The sequence below is a fragment of the Periplaneta americana genome, chromosome 13, assembly GCF_040183065.1.
Source record: "Periplaneta americana isolate PAMFEO1 chromosome 13, P.americana_PAMFEO1_priV1, whole genome shotgun sequence".
NCBI lineage: Eukaryota > Metazoa > Arthropoda > Insecta > Blattodea > Blattidae > Periplaneta > Periplaneta americana.
In genome coordinates, this window is record NC_091129.1 from 95549850 (window position 1) to 95571380 (window position 21531).

Below are 21531 nucleotides of genomic sequence, written 5' to 3' on the forward strand. Positions count from 1 at the left end.
AACAATTATAATACTTATAATAATTAATAGCAATATATATAATGTACAAATTGACATAGAAATATTTTTTTTTGTTTATACTCATGTTTTGTTTGCAATTTTTGTGACTTATTCATTAATATTACAAACATTTCAATTATTATCCTCTTAAGCATTGTGGTGAAGAGCAAATTTTCAAATCACTTATTAAAATACATTCCTTAAGGAACTCATAAACAATAATTGTTTTCTTATTCCTCTCAGTGATCTCTAAGATATTAGCTATTTCGCGCTAAGTATCTTGTTTTAGCCAATTCTCCCCTACACTCAAAATCTTCTTCTCCTATCGCCCAGCCAATTGCCATTGGTAAAACGTGTAAACGTATATTGTCTCTAAATACTGGCTTACAGGAAATAAAATCCATCAGATGATCAAAGCTAATATTACAGTTGTGGTAGACAGAAGTCCATCTGCGGCATAGGCCTACTGGCTTGGTTCAAAAGTGCTCCAGTTACGCCAGTTGAATTAGAACGATTTTTTCCGTAACGAAAACTGTTCTATCATATAGAAGGCAGAATTTAACATCAGAAAAATCTAAATATGTACCTTGTGGTAATGTGCAACGAATATCAAGGTATGTTATAAATTAGACGATCAAATATATAATCTCTTTTCTTAAACTTAAAGTGTTTTTTCATGCTTTAATTGCCTCTTATGCCTGCCTCTTATTCCTTTTCATAGATTTACATTACCATTTTTCATCTTGTCTACCTATTTTAAGTACACCGTGTTCTTCTTATAGGTATAATAAAAATATTTATAACGTCAAAAGTACGCGTTCAAATGAGTAAAGGTTGGTACCATTTTAAAGAAGAGGTCTGAAAGTTTTAATTCATTGTTGTTAGATGAGTCATGCGTGACGTGCATGCGTAGATCATTTCATTTGATAAATCTTATCGTATCTTGCGTCTTGGGCAGTGTTGTCAACAGGACGGAAATTCCGTCAAAAGTGACGGAAGTTCAACGTAGCGGAAGGGAAAAGAATGGCTTTGACGAGCGATGGATTTTCTGGCGGAAATTACGATTTACATCGTCTTTTGACTTTTTTAGCTGCTGTCATTTTATTTGTTTAATTTTTGGGGGATTTTATTTTTTCATTGAACTGTGCCGTACCATGTTAAAGAATCGCCTGTTTCAGATTTCCTCGTAGTAATTAAGTCAGAAGTTGACAAATTAATATTTTAATCAAGATTGGTAATTAAATTGTGTTAAAATTTGTTTTTATTTGTATACAGATATATTAAGTGGGTCGTATTTATTTATTTATTTTAATTTTGACGGTTTCTGACGGATTTCCAGGTGTTAGACTGACGGGGATACAATTTATGTGTTGCCAACTCTAATCTTGGGGAAGAGTTAGTCGCCATGTGGACACCACAGCAGAAAGTCTTTTGTGTGCTATCATTAGCAGAACAAAAATCTGTGATTCATGTGCAGCGCCTGTTTCGTAGTAGGTACAACCTTAGAGCGAGGGAAGCCGTTCCAACGCATGTATCAATAATGAAATGTGATGGGCAGCTCAGAGGAACGAGAAGTTCGTTATCCAAAGCAGGTTAAACATTCCAAGCGTAAAGTGTCTGAGAAAGAGGATCGCCTTATATCGTATGGCCTGCCAGATCACCAGACCTAACCACCTGAATTTTTCCAGTGGGGATTTGTTAAGGACCAGGTCTACAGGAGTCAGTACGTGATTTGGCAGACTTACAGGAAAGAATTTATGGTTTAACTGTTGTCAATAATGTCACACCACAGATGCTTCGTAACACATGGCTCGAGATAGAATACCGGTTGGACATTTCCCTTGCTATTAATGGAAGCCATGTTGAGGTTTATGGGACATATGGTAAAATAATTTCCAGTTTTCACTCTTTATAACATTTGGTTTCATCAATAAATTCTTATTAGTTCAGAAGTTATAGCTATCTTTTTATTATACTTATAAGAGGAACATTCTGTATTATAAATACCTAACATCCAGACTCTAGTGAAATTTTCTCTGTGTCTGTAATTACTGATAGGAAGGCATCCCGCAACATCATCTTTCAAGCTTTAAGGCTTGTTACAGCGCTCGAGTAGCGCCGAAAATTACGTAACAGCTCAGAAATTAATATGACAATCGATAGTGGGTTGCGGTGCTAAGGTCAAACGCTGGCAGAGAGGCTGAAATTTTTAGTCCATTACAATAATTGAATTACGACGTCGATGTTTAGCAGCGTGCAGAACTCGACGGCGCTGCGCATCAGGAGTTAACGAGAATTTTGTTTCGTGTCATACAAGAATTAAAATGTCAGTTTATATACAGCAAATTTACAAATTCCACCCTCCCCCACATAATTTCTGTTTGACCTGTTCATTTTATTTTCTTTTATATTTAATATCTTCCATTTTACATACTTTTTATAAGTAGGTCTAGATCCTGTTCACGATAAAACTAGAATCATTTTTCAAAGGCATATTGGGTCCGATAAGTACTGGCCTAATTATTACAAAATAGATGTATGAGGATTTGTTTATTACCGTAAAATTACTTACCAATTATCGTAAACCATTCAAATCATTAAGTTATGACATAAGATGAAATGTATTATTACATAGCAAGAGACGAACGTTTTCTCCATAAAAATGACATCATCAGGTCTCGCAACGACGAAATCACGTAATGACGAAATCTGATAAATTTAACAAACTATCCTTAATATATGTAAATAGGTAGACAAAATAATGTCATAAACAAAATATTGTAAATATGACTTACATGGTTATTAAATTATATGTACCATCAGGGTTCAAAAAATAACTAAGTCTATAATATAAAATGAGATAACATTGAAGATAACAGACTACATTTAACTAATTGTACATCGGCCTAGTCTGTTATCCGCAATGTTATCTCATTTTATAATTTAGATTTGGTTATTTTTAAACGCTGATGTTAATTGATAATTGATAAGTAATTTGACGGTAATAAATAAATCCTCATACAGAACCATTTTATTTTTATAAAAATATATTTTAAATAAACGTATAATAAATAAATGTATAAACTTATTTTGCAGCATGAAGGTCACAAATAAATAAAAATACTACACTGCATGAATTTCAATAAAAACATATACTGCAGGTATTACATTTCTATGCTAGACAAAATACACTCTTTATAAAAAGAAGAGACAGGTACGATTAATTCTGTTTCTCCCGTTTCGAATTTATCTTTGAAGCAAGTCTACATATTCTCGTCATATCACTCAGCCTTTTATGTGGGAAGAGAAGTTGTAGGAATGAAAGCAAAGAAGAGAAAATCCATGGCAAACGATACGAAATCTTGTTACACCAAGGAACTCAGATAGATGCTACTGCTCGTGTCCTTACTTCATAATCAGCTAACATTCTTACATTGCCTCCCCCCCCCCCAAAAAAGGAAAATATTTACGCGATTATATTTTAAGTCCTATACGCCTAATCTAAGTAAAGATTAATAATTATTGGTCCTACAGAATATATCTGTTATGGTAACAAAGATTATTAGAGGAGAACAATTCGCTCCGGCGCCGGATATCGAACCCGGGTCCTTGGTTCTGTGTATCAAGTGCTCTAACCACTGAGCTGCGCCGAAGTTCAATCCACAGCACCGGATCGAATCCCTCTCCTCTAGTGTTTTTCCCTTTGTGGCCTTACTCCATGTTCGACATATGTGTTGACATATATTAAGTCAACTGCCATTATACAAGGAGCGCACTCAATTAAGGGACTTGGTGGCCGGGATTCCACAGTATATGCACTGTTGAGCGAAGAATCTACGTAAAGATTAATTTTTGATCCCACAGAAGCTATCTGTTATAATAAAAATTGTTATCTTCCAATAACAATTATTTTAATTTTGCTGTTAGGCATACAAACAATATTCTTCAGCTAGTTATTTCAGTTGCAAACCTACAAAAATACTTGGGGGATAAGGATGGATCGAACGTAGATTGAGATAGTGGAAAGAAAATTAGACTCATCAGTTTATATTTCTTGTGCACGAGAAGATATCAGAGGGCTTCGAAGTAAGAACGATTTCGTAGAATAATATAGTTATTTCGTCAGTAAGTTCACGAGAATCTGATAATATTACATATCCAAAATCTTAAAATAGTAGTAAAAGTACACTACACTACTCTGGAATGAACATATATCTTTTGTCTGTAATAAGTTATCTCGAGTTTTATACTTTCTGCGGAGACTTGTGAATTGTGTAAGTCAACAAATTATTATGAATGTATATTTTGGTCTTTTTCATTGTCATTTACTATATGGTACACATATCTGGGGCCTCTCGTCTAGTGCCAGCAAGATTTTTATAGTGCAGAAAACAGCTTTACGTATTATGGCAAGAAAATCTCATTTTGAACATTGTAAAAGCTTATTTATTAATAATTATAAAATACTAATTTTTCTGGAATTTGTATCTTTGCTTGCCTGATTTTCTTAAGAGAGAATGTGGATAAATACTGTAGAAGATCAACCATTAATGATTCTGGCACTAGGTCATGTGATGATTTGAATTTTAAATAATGTCGCACTTCCTAAGCACTGAAAATTGGGAAAACTATAGGAATACAAATTTTTAACGCGTTGTCTGTTAATGCCAAATATGTTGCTCTTTTCCATTTAAAATAAAGTTATGTTAAAGTGGTTAACTGATTAGGCTCTTTACACTTTTGACGAGTTCTTTAATGTGGAAGTGAATGATCTTGTCTTTTAATTTATAATTAATTTTTAGTTTGTAATGTTTCTTTTTAACGAAGCGAATTGTAATTTTAATTATTCAATGGCCAATAAATATTATTATTATTATTATTATTATTATTATTATTATTACAAAGTGATCGATCAGTTTATCGCTGTGCAAAAAACTTAATAAACTTAGAATCAGATTATGATTTCTTGTCTCCTGAAAGAACCTTTCACTTAAATTAACTGTCAATATCGATTTTACACCCGTTTTTATCAACCTATGAGCCATGATCTCTTACCTATTTTATTAAAAATTAATTTTGAAATGTATATACATTTATTTCTTTGCTAAATATTAGTTTTATATTGCTGATTAAAAACCTACAAATCTTTAACTGCCTGCGATTCGCGGACCACAGTTTCCGACTGATCTAATGATTAAATCACACACACTAAAATAAAGGTTACACCACTTTCTCTTCAGTTATATAAAAGTAAAGCAAAAAAAAATCTGAGCAAGATAAAGAAATCAGAAATTTTAGTTCGATAAGTTTTTACATGTAACAGAATATGGAACCGTTGCAGATGTTTTCATATTGAATAGGATTGATCGGGGGAAGGAGGGAGTTTGAACAGAAAAGCCGATCACATTACCACTATCGACACTTCACCAGAGGAGGATGTCACACGTATGGTACATAACTAACAGCAAAAATCACCGTATCATCAGCACAATACAAGCACATCACACGCTTCGCTCGGGTTTCCTGTACTACTGATGCAGTCCCGTGCTTTGCTATAAATAGGCTTGTATCCTGAATTCAGGCCAGCGACCAATTTTAGCCGAACAGTGGCGGTTGTGTTAGGGATCAGGAATTTAATTCAGATCAATATGTTTTCAAGCCTACATAATGATATTTAAAGAATATACGCTATCACTGAAAAATTCTGCTATAAAAGTCTGAACGAAAAAACACCAGCTCTGGATGTTCTCCTTTACATGTTTCGACTAATTTCTGCTATTGTATATATACATATATACAGGCTGAAGAATAAGTACGGAATTATTAAACATATATTGATAATTGAAGTGGAATGCAACCCATTCTTTTCAAATAAAATGTATTTTAGCCTATATAAAGTGTTCCAGAATATTCTTTACAATCTTCGATGTAGTACAGCACGATTTGTAATTAATATAGAGCAGAGGTTTCCAAACTTCGTAGTGCCAAGGACTCTTTAAATCTTGCGTTTAATTTTGACAGCCTCTGTAAAATATTCTGCATAATTTAAACTTGTAAACATATTCCACTCATTAAATAAGTTATTTCCGTATTATAATGAATTGAAAATCCCTAATAAATTGTTAGCGATATTAAATATTAATATATTTATCTTTAGAAGAGATGGGGAAGTTCAAATATTTGGAGCAACAGTAACAAATACAAATGACACGCGGGAGGATTAAACGCAGAATAAATATGGGAAATGCGTGTTATTATTCGGCTGAGAAGATTTTGTCATCTAGTCTGCTGTAAAAAAATCTGAAAGTTAGAATTTATAAAACAGTTATATTACCGGTTGTTCTGTATGGTTGTGAAACTTGGACTCTCTCGCTTTGAGAGAGGAACATATTTAAGGGTGTTTGAGAATAAGTTGCTTAGAAAAATATCTGGAGCTAAGAGGGATGAAGTTACAGGAGAATGGAGAAAGTTACACAATACAGAACTGCACGCATTGTATTCTTCACTTGACATAATTAGGAACATTAAATCCAGACGTTTGAGATGGGCAGGACATGTAGCACATATGGGCGAATCCAGAAATGCATATAGAGTGTTAGTTGGGAGGCCGGAAGGAAAAAGACCTTTAGAGAGGCCGAGACGTAGATGGGAGGATAATATTAAAATAGATTTGAGGGAGGTGGGATATGATGATAGAGAATGGATTAATCTTGCTCAGGATAGGGACCAATGGCGGGCTTATGTGAGGGCGGCAATGAACCTCCGGGTTCTTTAAAAGCAAGTAAGTAAGTAAGTAAGTAAGTAAGTAAGTAAGTAAGTAAGCAAGTAAGTAAGTAAGTATACTTTATATTACTTGATATATGTTTCATTGAATTATGGTAAGCACTTAATTTTAAACCTTGCACTCTTCGTTTTTCCTCGTAATATATGGCGCTTTGCCCACTATGGCTCTGAACCCTTCATATTAAGTCAACTCTCATCACACAAGGAGCGCACTCATTTCAGTGACTTGGTGACTCCACAGTATATGATATGTATCAATACATAAGTCGAACATGAAGTAAGGTCACTATGGGAAAATATCAAAGGAGAAGGATTCGATCCAGTGCTGTGGATTGAGCCTCGGTGTAGCTCAGTGGTTAGAGCGCCCAAGGCGTAGAACTGGAGACCCGGGTTCGGTCTAAGGCGTCGGAGCGAATTTTTCTCAATTAATAACCAATAGTAACCATAACAGATAATTCTGTAGGTCCAAAACATTAATCTTTACGTAATACTTAAATTTTTAGTTGCTTCCCTTTTGAACTGGCTCGTAGATTTCGCAATTTTGCATTATATCAGGCGTTCAGATTTCATTAAAAAGGAATAAATAGATCGTGAAAATGAAATTACAAAAGCACAAGCATTTACTTTCATTTCGCATTTCATCGCACTAGCAAAAAATCACCATCCCTAATCACGAACAAGTCATAATCAAGTACTACCACAGTCACGAAGCTTGAGTTGTGAAGGTGGTAGGAACAGTAGACTGTGCCGATACTATTTCGCATTGTCTGTAATGAGGCGATATTAGCGATCCTAGTGGTTAGCAACTATCTGTGGATGCATATTTACTACGTATTGAGCTTCTGACTGTATATAGTAGACTGTGGTACTACACAGTTCCACCTCACACAAGTGCTTAGAACTGTGCAGAGACCAGGGTAACACGGGTAAGTAAAAGCGATCCTACCGGCAAAGTTTATAATAACTAAAGATTGGTTTCAATATTTTGATAGTTACCGAACTTGTATGACGAGGAATGCAATGAATAAGACAATTGCAAGTGAGAGGACTTGAGCGCGCCTCGGTGCCTGCGGGACGGCTATTCTTACCCCGCGGTTATTTCTGTTTCTGGAAGTGACATCAGATGTCCCCTGCCTCACGTTCATCTTTATATCCGCGTGTGTTGCAACTCAGCCGTCTGACATTCGAGTTAGCATGCGAAAGCGGCGGCGGCGGCGGCGGCGACGTCCTGCATGTTGCAAGGCTGCTCCTTCACTCCACGTGCTGCCGAGGCGTCTTCTCTCTCTTTTCCTCTCTCCCTCCACCCTTATTCGCTCGTTCTCCTCGTTTATTATTTACTATTAATTCAAGGAAATGGAGGTGCGTCATTAACAGAACCACTAGACTAGAGTGTTGGCTTTCCACGCGTCACCTGGCTTTAAATCTCAATTTTTTATAAACAAAAACCACTTCCGAGACAGATTTTCTCGTGGTACTTCCACTTCCCCCCTCACAATTAAATTTATCCATAAATAATAATTCTGGTGCAATACGGTGAGCATCGTAACATGTGAGATCCAAATAATCGGTGGACAGAAGACAAGAAACGATGAAAAATTGGCAGCAGATTCTTCAAATCCCTATAATTGAATCGCTGGTTACAAAAACACTCTAAGTTATAAAATACACATTTCGTGAAAACGTGAAAAACATGATATCTGGTTAATGGATTGTTATAAATAGTTAATTTAACTGATTATAGAATTCCTTGGTTATACAGTCTGATCCGTTTGGGTATGGATAATATTAATTTATTATTATAAAGCTATTATGATAGTAGGAACAATTTCTTGCTGGTTATATTATGATTAAAAGATGGGAGTTTCCATATATGACAGTCAACAATGCATAATCTGAAAGGACAAATCAAAATCGTAGATGATTAAAATGGCTACTAAAAATCAACAGCGGGTACAAAGTATTCTTTGGTATGCTAAATTTGAGAGTGTTAAAAGAGTTCAAAGGGAGTGAGTATGGTGTGCGTAATATACCTAAATACGATTCCATAATGTTGTGATATCGAACATTTGTAGAAACTGGTTCTGTGTTAAAAAAAAAACATGCAGGAGGTCGCAGGCGAAACCCAGTACCAGAAGCAGCTATCTCTTTCCCAAAAATCCCCAGATCTAATCCCTCCTGACTTATTCGTGTAGGGTTTTGTTAAAGACATTGTCTATTCACAGAAACCCAGGAAAATTGATGATCTGAGAATAAAAATTACTCAAGCTTTTCAACAAATCACCCCTCCTATGTTACAACGGACATGGGCTGAATTTCATCACCGGTATGAGTTGTGCAGGGTGCGCAATGGAGGTTATGTTGAGCTCTGAGGAATCTCCCATCTTTCAATGTTGTATGCACAAAGTTTCAACAATAAAGTTCAGTAGTAAATGTTTTACGGAGTTTTTATTTTATTCATACCCAAACGGATCACCCTGTATAATTCCTTATTCTTGATAATATCCCAACGGTTCAGATTGAAAATTTAATTACAAATTTGCTAAAAAAATAATTTTAAGACATGGATTGAGGTTGTTTTTGTAATCATTTCAAAGTAATTGATATTTGATGTATAAATAGTCTTCAGATACTACAAACTATAAACAAGCTTCAATTAAACCTTTGAAAATAAGTTAGTGAGCGTTTTAAATGTACTAACTACACTTGTAGATCGTGATATTTTGCAAATTTGTTTATATTACTATTTATTTTGCTAGCAACTGAACATTGACACCACTATTTTTATGTTCGAAACCCTTAAGATAATATGTATAAAACAACATTGACATTACGTTTTACATAGTATTCTATAGTATGTTTCACCATTTCTGCTACAATATGTCTTATATGACTTGCACATATCGTACCGGTATCTTGTAATGCCTGGTCATGCTCAACCTTGCTGGCAATGCTTAAAAATGCATTTGCATTCATCACCAGTCACTATTTTAGGGATGTTCTTACCACTACGGTTAATATGTTCTTCACTAAGAATTCTGCCCTTTTAAGCAACTTTTCTTCTATATTCCGAAGTAAGTTTTGCTCTTTTTTTGAAATCAACACCAGTGAGCTTCTCCATTCTGAACATACAGTACATACAATTGAATGTGATACAGTAACTATCCATTTGAATTAAACGGGTAAAGAGCTTTCTTCTAATAGAGCCAACTGCTGCCTTTTGAGTGCAAAACAACTACAGTAGAATCCTGCACTTCGGGTGTTTTTACTTTCAATGCAATGCAATATCGATGCCTTGTGCTTCAGAGTACTTAATTGTCACTGCTAAGACTGATGCATCTATGTACGAAGTAGCCATTACAATGCTCAACTTATTTTCAACCAAAATGTGACTTAGGCCCGGTTCCTTCAACCTTTGTTAAAATGCACCTAACATAGCGTTAATTAACTGTAAGTTAAAAGTATAAATTGCTGTTAAAATATTGCGTTTCTTCAACTTTACATTTCACATTTTAACATTCTGTTTGTTAACTCACTATTAGGACAGAGATTCTAGAGTTTAACCATAACCTATAACCAAGTATAGCCTCAATTCTGTTTTCTGAACTCTGAAAACTGCGATTCTCGCTTGTTTCTGTTGTTTGATTCAGAGAGGATAGAAGTCTTTCTATTCTCTCAGATTTGATTTATGCTTCTTTCCATCGTCTGTATCAAAATAGCATGGAAAGGCGTATTGGTATTGCTGTTGTGAAATGGAAAACACTGGAACAAAAAGAAATCGTGGGACTAATTTCTCTTCGTTCGAGAGAAGCTTTCTGCTGAAATAATTTTGCAGTATAAACCAGTTATTGAGAATAAACAAACAAACGGATCTAAGTTGAAAGCGAAAAGTGAGGTTTGGCAGAAAATAGCCTATACCTTTGTATGAACTTCTGTTCTGTTAAATCACAGAAATCATCCGCTCTGTTTATGTAGTCATGGATATCATTTTCTAAATAATCAAGTTACAAAAGTTCAGCATCTAACGCACCAGGCATATTGAATACTTCTATGCTAACAGAGAGTTAAATGATTTAACTGCATGAAATTGAGCAGCTAAATTAACATGGGTTTTAACAGCCTGTTAATACTAACAGTTATTGAAGAAATGCTTCAACTGTTAAGTTTACAGTTAAAATGGAATAACGCACTGTTATAATTTAGCTAAGGTTGAAGAAACCGGGCCCAAGAATGTTTTTGCAACCAGCAATTCAATTACATGAAACGTTTATTCTGTTCGTGATTATTATTTTTTTTTATTTATTTATGTCTATAACAGGGCAAAGCCCAATTACAATACGCAGTACAAATATTTGCTTAGAACATAAAATTGGAGATAACAGGAAAAAAAAAAGAGATAAAGCAGATACAAATGCAAGATGCAAGTGTAAATATAAATGAAAAATGGAAAAAAAAAAATACAGACAGATACTACCTAAATAAAAGACACAGATATATTGTGAGCATGGTTGGGATTGGAAGGATGTATGGATTTTAAATAAAATTCTGACATTTCTTTTCATTGTCTTCCTACTTCCAGCATTTGAATTTAACAATACGGAGCCTTCTCGTTAGTTACTTGACAACTGTCTTCTCAATCTGTTAATCTGTCAGACTGTTGGTATCCATCATATCTCTGGGCCTGAAATCCTGTCCATACAGTCACTCACTCATCTCTATCTCCTAGGAGTTGTACACTTAATGGGCCAGCCTGTATGGTCTATACGCTGATGGACATTGTCTGTCCCCTCTGTACATACATAAACAATATCGATGCAAAGTGATCCACAGCCTCGGTGCATTAATTCTAGAGTGGATGCTCGAGTCAAGATTATGAAACAAGTAACGAGTAAAAATCGGGAGTAATTTAATTATCCATGCTTTCTCTTATACAGTGTGTTTCAGAATTCAATACACAAATTGGAAGAATTATCAAATGAAGGGTTCAGAGCCATAGTGGGCCAAGCGCCATTTATTAAAAACGGAGAAAGCAAGGGTTAAATTTAAGTGAATACCATAGTTTAATGAAGATTGAGATATAATTTAGTTTGAATGTGTATACTTTATGTTACTTGCTTTATGTTTCCATTGAATTATGGTAATAACATCATTTTAACCCTTGTTTTCTACAGTTTTAGTAAATGGCGCTTGGCCCACTATGGTTCTGAATCTTTCAAATATAGTAGTTGTTTAGTCAACTGTCCGAAGACAGATCTGAACCTCACAAGTGATACCAACAAGGCACCACTTATGAGGCACCTAGGCCAGGAAATAATAGGGTAAGGTGGCAAATTCCTTTCCTCCAATATAGCAGTATTGTGTAATATGAGCGTATCTATTGGTAAAACTAAAGCACAGTCCGTCCAAACTGTTATGTCGCAGAGTCATCGAAATGGGAGAAATCACATGACAGTTAAGGATGGTCCACAATAAACTGGGAACGGAAACTACAACGAGAAAGAGAACAGGAATATTGTTGAAATAAATTTATTTAAATGTGAGCATTGACAAACGACAAGCTTGCCAGAGCTCGGGAAAAGGAACGTGAAATTTAAATTGTGAATGCTCACATTTAAATGCATTTTAACATTTCCGTTCTCGTTCTCGTCGTTTCCGTTCCCAGTTTATTGTGAACCAATCTTTACATACTTAACATGACCTTTTTCTTTAGGTTATTTTAAACAGTTGTATAGTATAACGTGTAAATCTCAATTCCGAGCAGTAGGCCTAAATGTGTTCAGGAAATAGCTAAGTCACAAGTTTTTACAGATGGCAGCAGAAATGGGAGGGGGAAACTGAGATGATACAAAACCACTCGGACGGACAGTAGTACTTAGTCTTTGAAGGAAAATGTTTTATAAGAGCATAAATAGTTATACTGGACGGGATTATTGAACAAGTGAGCTCCTCTGTGTAATAATAATAGTCTAACTAATGTAAAGAAAGAGGAAATCTAAAAACCAATTCAAAGATACAATTATATTAATGAAGTATTAAAAGGTATGAGAAGAGATAAAGTAAGTAAACCAATGTTATTGTATGATGGTGAGTCTTGGATCTTGAATAAAAATGAAGAACTACGAATTGAAGCTGCCCAAATGCGAGTTTTGAAACCGCTGGTAGGGTTGACTAGAAGAGACTGTATTAGAAAGGATAATATTCGTCAACAACACGGAATACGAAATATCACTGAAGATATAACAAATACACAGAAAGAAACAAAAAATTGTATACATACAATAGAAAGAAACAGACGACCTAAGATTGCACTTCAATATAAACCAGGAGGATCCAGATGGATAGGACAACCTAGAAAGAGATGGATAGACCAGTACTTCTAAAACGTTACTTCAGAACAGGGAGAATCAGTACCCAGACCTTGTTAAGGAAGAGGAAGACGAAGACTTGGGAGAAGGAGCTTGGGTGGCAAGACAAAAATTTTTTGTTAAACAAAATGGGGTCAGCGAATCATCGTTATCTCGCTGAGCAACGATCAAATAGTTATCAGTAAAAATATGGTAAGGAGCACACTAGAACTTAGTTTTTTCTTGAATTATAGCCATTGTTCAAGTGTCCCCCATTCACCGGCAAAAAATTCTCATAGCGGCTTACCATGAATTGTCTGGGTTTTCCAACATCCCTAAAACATCAAAGATCTGGTGATCTTGGTGGCCAAGCAAGCGGTCCAGCACGACCAATCCATCGGTTAAGAAAGATGGCTTTCAGAAACTGTTCAACCATTATATTCATAATAATAAAAATTAAGAAAACCAACTTAAAATGTATTGTGACACTCTACTTAGACTGACCTCAAAAAGTTAATTAATTCATACTTCCATGACTATTTTCAAACTTTTGAGCCAATATGAACTGAAAATTTTGAAAACTTTTTCGCAAGGAGACATTGTAGTGACGTCAATATAAAGTCAGTCATTCAATGTTCTGCCCAAGGGCAGGTCCTTCACTGCAAACCCAGCTTTCTTCAATATTTCCTATTTTCTGCCTTTCTCTTTGTCTCCTGAATGGATGAAAATTGCAGAAGTTTTAAAACTCACACAAGTGTCTCTTTAAACCAAAGCCATATATATATTATTTTAGATATAAATTATTTTTAATCTAAGTAGTATTAGTTAAGGTCTTGAAACTTAAAGAATTTGGCGGTATTTTAGTTTTTTAGAGGAATCTGACCCTTAATCGATAGTCCCTATGCATATTTAATTGTGGTTAACATTCCATTTAAACTGTTAAATCATTGCATATCCTATCTTCGGGGAGTGATATGAAAATACTAATACTTACTTACAAATGGCTTTTAAGGAATCCGAAGGTTCATTGCCGCCCTCACATAAGCCCGCCATCGGTCCCTATCATGTGCAAGATTAATACAGCTCTATCATCATACCCCACCTCCCTCAAATCCATTTTAATATTATCCTCCCTTCTACGTCTCGGCCTCCCTAAAGGTCTTTTTCCCTCCGGTCTCCCAACTAACACTCTATATGCATTTCTGGATTCGCCCATACGTGCTACATGTCCTGCCCATCTGAAACGTCTGGATTTTAAGTTCCTAATTATGTCAGATGAAGAATACAATGCGTGCAGTTCTGTGTTGTGTAACTTTCTCCATTCTCCTGTAACTTCATCCCGCTTAGCCCCAAATATTTTCCTAAGCACCTTATTCTCAAACACCCTCACCCTATGTTCCTCTCTCAGAGTGAGAGTCCAAGTTTCACAACCATACAGAACAACCGGTAATATAACTGTTTTATAAATTCTAACTTTCAGATTTTTGGACAGCAGACTGGATGATAAGAGCTTCTCAACCGAATAATAACACGCATTTCCCATATTTATTCTGCGTTTAATTTCCTCCCGAGTGTCATTTATATTTGTTACTGTTGCTCCAAGATATTTGAATGTTTCCACCTCTTCGAAGGATAAATCTCCAATTTTTATATTTCCATTTCGTACAATATTCTGATCACGAGACATAATCATATACTTTGTCTTTTCGGGATTTACTTCCAAACCGATCGCTTTACTTGCTTCAAGTAAAATTTCCGTGTTTTCCCTAATCGTTTGTGTATTTTCTCCTAACATATTCACGTCATCTGCATAGACAAGAAGCTGATGTAACCCGTTCAATTCCAAACCCTGCCTGTTATCCTGAACTTTCCTAATGGCATATTCTAGAGCGAAGTTAAAAAGTAAAGGTGATAGTGCATCTCCCTGCTTTAGCCCGCAGTGAATTGGAAAAGCATCAGATAGAAACTGACCTATACGGACTCTGCTGTATGTTTCACTGAGACACATTTTAATTAATCGAACTAGTTTCTTGGGTATACCAAATTCAATAAGAATATCATATAATACTTCCCTCTTAACCGAGTCATATGCCTTTTTGAAATCTATGAATAACTGATGTACTGTATCCTTATACTCCCATTTTTTCTCCAATATCTGTCGAATACAAAAAATCTGATCAATAGTCGATCTATTACTCCGAAAACCACACTGATGATATAACAATAGTATTTTAAAAACCAATGAAAATTTAATTTCTTATTGAATATTATGTAAGGGGATACTAACTTTTGCGTCATTCTGGTTAACAATGGTTAAATTGGTTTGGCAGTGTTCTAAAATGAGTTCCATCTATGCATTCATCATTCGTGTGAAGTGAGAAGATTCAGCGGGTGGGCACGGGTTGACTATCTGTAAGCTAGCTCATCGAACTACTGATGCGTCACTAGTGAAAGCCCTGAACAGATAAATACCATGGGATCCATTGGAATTGAACCAAAGCCTCTTGAATGAGAGAATATCAGCTGACTAGCTCCCTGCTGGGTTTAACAATAAAAGACTGGAAACAGTGCTGGAATATCGCCGATGCATGGCTAGTCTTACCAGCAAACAATAGAGCGCGTGATAAATTCGTTGGCATCATAATCCTATCACAAGAGTTTCATGAATAAGAGTGCAGGGAACCGGAATTAATGGTGAGCAGTATCGATCGCGACGCGGCTGCCATCTCTTGCGCATTGCACTAACTGCATAGCCCCCAGACACAACAGAGTGGCGCTGCGAGCTGCTACAGCTGGGGGTGACGCAGACCCGGGTGTCGTAATATCTCCCTCTTTCCCCTCTTCGTCCCGAACTCCTCCGAGTGCCTTTACTTGCTTACAAGAGTTTTTTTTTTTTTCGTAATATTACCCACGGCTACGCAGCGTTCTGCATTCGTATAGATTCTCGATGGTAAATTTACGTTTATAAAATTCCATTTTCAACAGAAGTAGAAAATTCAGCTCACTAACGTCTGATGCATCGGCTTTTCGTACAGTAATGTTCAAATATATCTGACCTACAATTTTTTGATCGTGTAAGTGAACTTTCTACCACGGGAAAAGTCAGAAACAAAGATATAACAAATTCACAAACTTTGAAATAGTTGTCCACACCTGTGGAGTAACGGTTAGCGCGTCTGGCCGCGAAACCAGATGGCCCGGGTTCGATTCTCGGTCGGGGCAAGTTACCTGGTTGAGGTTTTTTCCGGGGTTTTCCCTCAACCCAATTTGAGCAAATGCTGGGTAACTTTCGGTGTTGGACCCCGGACTCATTTCACCCGCATTATCACTTTCACCTCATTCAGACGCTAAATAACCTTAGATGTTGATAAAGCGTCGTAAAATAACCTACTAAAATTTAAAAAATTGAAATAGTTTTCAGTAGGTGACCCATTATTAGGACGGATAAAAAAGTATTTGGGGAAAATGATGTAGGTTAAGAATAAATTATTTTAATAATTGAGAGTATCAGCGATTTTCCGCTAAATGTAGTTTTTTTTACAATCATTAGAAGAGGATGAAATTTTTAATTTTATAATACGGGTGTATTTATGTACTGTTCTCCAACCAGGAGATCAACCGTGAAAGGAATGTGCTTACTATTGCGTCATCTATTGGAACGAAGTACCTAAATAATATTACCTTTATAACGCCAGTTTAAACACCATGCGCTCTCCTGCATATGTTATTTCCTGTATGAAGAGATTAAAAGACCAGGAGATTAACTGTGATCTAATTTTGTAACTACGGTAGTATCAATATGTCTGTATCAATGTCATAGTTTGTGCTGTGAGAGCTAGCCAATAGAGATAAGAGTACCCACGTGTGTGACCTTATGACATCTTATGACATCAACATTCATTCACAGCATTACCCTCCTTCGTCTCATCCGGCAGAGAGTTTCTCGTGGTTGGAGCACAGTAGTATTGGCGACACTGACTGTTACCTTCGTCATCTATTTATAGAAGTAATAACTAAAGAAGGCATAGTTACACGAACAAATTATCGATCACTATCGATTAGTGGGGTCACGTATCTTTGAACGTCATTGTACACGAGATGCAGTTAAACCCAAATAATTCCAAATCATTGTGTTCAAAGTATCACAAGATTTTTGGACTTTTGTATGGCGTTAGATTTAATCCAACGCTAGATGCACATAGGCTCAGTCCATCCGTGGTGCGAACATGAGGGGTCAGCTAGCTGCCAATTCACTTTCTTATGCCTCAGTAGAGGTGAATGGTCACCCAACCAGAACGGAGGTATCATGTGGCCATTATGATTTTTCTCCTAGTCATTATAGCTTGTTTTCTGAACAGAATTTTGCTACGTCATCAGGAATACACATGGAAAAGGGAACGTATCTGTAATTCTCCAATAGTTCCAATAATTCTTGATAAAGGATTCAATAAATAGGTTTTCTTTCCATGCTTTACCTAGCTATGACATAGACAATTACTGGGCCGGACGGATTATTCCTAAGCACTACAGCCCATTTAGGTTTTGACGTTGAAATAAGTCTTTGAAATCGGTCCCATATGGATGCCAACCTGAAGTATTTTAACAGTTTTCTACATGATTTCCCTACAACCCACTATCAAATCTGTTTCTCCATAAGTTCCTATCCTCCACATCCTCTTCAGCCAACCCTTTATAATCTTTTTCGGTCCACTCTTTACAATCCATTCGCATCCCATCCATCCACTGTTCCTTAGGTCTTCCCTTTCTTCTGTTGCCTTCTGTTTCCTACTCCAGTATCTTCTTTGATATTCTATCATCGTCTTCACATGTCCAAACCATCTTCTTTCTTCTATTACTTTAACCCGTAATTTCTCTAATATTTGTATTTCTAACTTTATCCCTCATTGATTTTCAAGAGACCCCTGCTCCAATAATCCATCTCGGTTGCTAATAGTTTTCCTTTCTTGTTGTCTGCCTGTTGTCCAAGTTTCCGCTCTCTATAGTAATACACTTTGTTCTAACGAATGAACCATATATAATAAGCTTTTTTTTTTGTTGAACATTTTTTTCTACCCCATAGTACTGACTTTCAATTATTTGTCTTCCTTCACTTATTTTATTTTCTATTTTAGATGCATTTGTTTCATCGGCCACTAATATTGACTCTCGTTTTCAATCTCCAGTTGTTCATTAATACTGATCTTTAATATTAAATAAGTTATTATGTTTTATTTAAATTAGCATTCAGTCTCCAAATTTTGTATTCCTCAATTAATTTTCTCGTAATGTATCACACATATTCATTGTTTGGAGTGATTATTATTTGGTCGCCTACGAATGATAATTGATGCAAATAGAATTTTTAATTTATAGAAATTCTAATAGTTTTAAATCTTTTGACCAGTTTCGTAAGCAAATATTTAACTTATAGTAAAATTTTCCAGTTACTCAGTTTATTATTATTAAATTATTAATCTCCTTTACTTTGTAGTTAATATGGCGTAAGACTGTTGTTTATTGCAACATAGTAACAGACGGAAAATATGTTAAGACCTATAGAAACGAGATAAAACCCTACTGCTTTGTAAAAGTGGAACTTAGATTCACTGTACACTGGCGTTCAAATGTATCCGACTTACGATTATCTGATCTTATAAGTGAACTTTCTAACCACGGAATAAGTCAGAACCAAAAATACCAAATTGACAATGTTTTAAATAGTACCGCTAGTTCTCAACAGATAGGGTGACCAGACGTCCTCTTTTGTCCGGACATGTCCTCCTTTTTAGGTCTTTTTCCGGGTCCGGGAGGATTTTAAAAAATCAAGAAATGTCCTCCTTTTCGTAACTAGTATGCCTGATATTTTGAAATTATTTGATTTGACGCCATTTTCAAGTAATTTGCCTGTAGGTGGCAGCAGCATCGACGGAATATACTCTTTACCAACGATCATAACTCTCTCTGCTCCTCCTTGTTATGGTCGTTCCTCAGAGGTAGAGAGATCGAGGTGTGAATATTAATCTAAATATATTTTCTCTATCCTCTTTAATAATAATTACCTTGACTTTCATAATATATGTAGCTAACTATAAAATCATTATTATTAAGTTTTTTCATAATTATTTTGTAATAAAATGGATATTATCATACTTTTAAGTATGATATAAGACTAAATCTGTACTGTAAATATTTTGTAATAAAATAGATATTGACGTAATTTAAAGTATAATATAGGCCTAAGCCTAAATCTAATTAGATATTTTCTGTCCTCTTTTTTCGAACAATGTCCTCCTTTTTTGAAGATTTGTGTCCTCTTTTTTATCGATGTGAATCTGGTCACCCTATCAATAGGTTACCGTATTAATGGGACGGGTAAAAAATGTGTTTGGAAAAATATATGAAAGTATAAATTATTCTCATACTCGACAGTATCAGTGGTTTCGCGTTAAATCTAGTGTTTTTTTACAATCATTAGAAGGGGATGAAATTTTTAATTTTATATGTACGATTGGTGAAACTGACTTATCTTCGCTATCTATTCACAGAAGTAATAACTAAAGAAGCCACAATTACACGACCAAATTATCGATCAATATCGATTAGTAAGGGCCAGTGTACATGTAACCGGGAATGCTATTACTTTAATCACAGCGAAGACTTTAGTAATCTCAATTCTCTTGAGTATATTACCACACCGATACGTGAATGACCGTAACACTGGACTATCTGCATTGACCCCATAAATTTCTCTGTTGGGACTGACGCGAACTGCGGTTTAATGTGGCTGTGCTTCATATCGTTAACATGTCTCGTTTAAACCATTACTGCTAACGCTTCGCTGGCACTCATTAGTTGGCAGAATAATACAGGGCAACAGTTCACTCTGTGACGAGATGTGCTATTGTGGTGCCAGAAAACCTTTTAGCTTCAGACATTTCAGGCATGGTACCATAAAGTTGTTTTATTATTACGTATTACGTCAGTTGCTCCAGTTTTATTCAGTACAACACAGATAGGAGACGTATGGTTAAAACATAATTTCGTCCAGGTTCCATTTCATTATCGTCATACAGCATTCCGCGATCACTGTGGAGACGATTGGTTTAGGGACGAGCGGGGTTGACTGCTTCAAAACCTAGATATACGAGTGTAAGGGGTGTAAGTGCCATCCTTTTCACAGTCGTCGGGGAAGGTCTAGAGGATCAAAAAATGTCCATACAACTTAGGGTCAAAACTTGGTAGTTTTCCCGGAAAAAAATATTTCTTTTCTTACATTATTTGCGTTACACTGCTTATATCGTTAGTAAAATTACATAAACAAGTAAGCTATCAGTAAGTATAGCTAGCAGAGAGTTAATATTAGTTTAAATAAATATTTGTGTGTTCTATTACGTTTTCGTGAAATTAAATAAAAATGCATGCTTAAATTTGTTAATATTCTGGCGTGAGAGACGTGGCAACGTGTTCAGCAGGCAGTATTCTGCACAGACGTGAGTACGAGTCAGCTGAGTTCAAGCTCCCTGTCCATAGATCTACTGCAGAGCGGATGATAGTTCAGTACAGAGTATTCGATAAACAACTTACAATGTCATTTATAGTTTATGAATATCATACGTTAGTAATTTATGGAGAAAGTCGTAATTCAAGTGAGACAAGAAAGATGTACTGTCAACGTTTTCCTCAAAGAAGGAACTTTTGTAGCAGTTTCTCAACGATTTTTAGAAACTAGGAATCTCTTACTCCGTTTCGAAAATCACACAACCGGGAATTTGTTTAAAAATGATAGTGCTTTACGGAAGCGGGAGAGAGAAACATTTTGCATTAGAAAAAAAGTTCGTGTAATTTTGTGCATAAAACCATAATTATTTATTTTTTAGACATAAAATAAAAAATGGAGCAATACAGTTACATAAAATGTAAATCTACCATAATGTTGTATTAATGAGATTTGCTGCTCGTTTTATGTAAACAACAGTATTATCATGGTCAGCTCCTGCATTAGAACAGAGCATCTGTACCGGAGAAGATGAGTATAAGAATTATTAATGTGCTTCACTTACAAAGGAAAGAAAATCTGGATTAAAATATTGTGAATTAAGGCAGATGAAAGAAGCCATGGAGCTGCCTTTGGGGGTCAAAATACGTCAAGTATAAAATCTGAAAACTAGACGTAACATTCGACTGCGATGCAATATATTGGGGGGGGGGGGCTGAGGTAGGATGACACACCTGTCAGCGTCGGATTCACGAATTCCACCTACGCCACCTATCGGACTTGGAAATTATTGCATAATAGGGCGCACAATGGGCCAAAGGGTGCCAATGTGTATGGAGCGCAGCCAGCGAGCCCGCCAATGTAACCAGGGCTGAGTCAACAGGAAAACAGTAGAAAGAGTCGCATATATAA

General features: G+C 35.7%; 1 protein-coding gene across 23 annotated transcripts in view; it reads right to left on the reverse strand.

The window, feature by feature from the left end:
- The window catches only part of LOC138712124 (ankyrin-2-like), a 512384-nt gene that overhangs the window by 469050 nt on the left and 21803 nt on the right, over positions 1 to 21531 (reverse strand). For 15 of the 23 annotated variants that reach the window (XM_069843566.1, XM_069843567.1, XM_069843565.1 and 12 more), the window contains exon 1: positions 5411 to 5545. The exons of 2 other annotated variants lie outside the window; for them this stretch is intronic. The gene's annotated coding sequence lies outside the window, so the exon portion shown is untranslated. Of the gene's footprint in view, positions 1 to 5141; positions 5232 to 5410; positions 5546 to 21531 lie in introns of those variants that run through there. 6 more of the 23 variants (XM_069843550.1, XM_069843549.1, XM_069843551.1 and 3 more) reach the window with 5 other exon arrangements.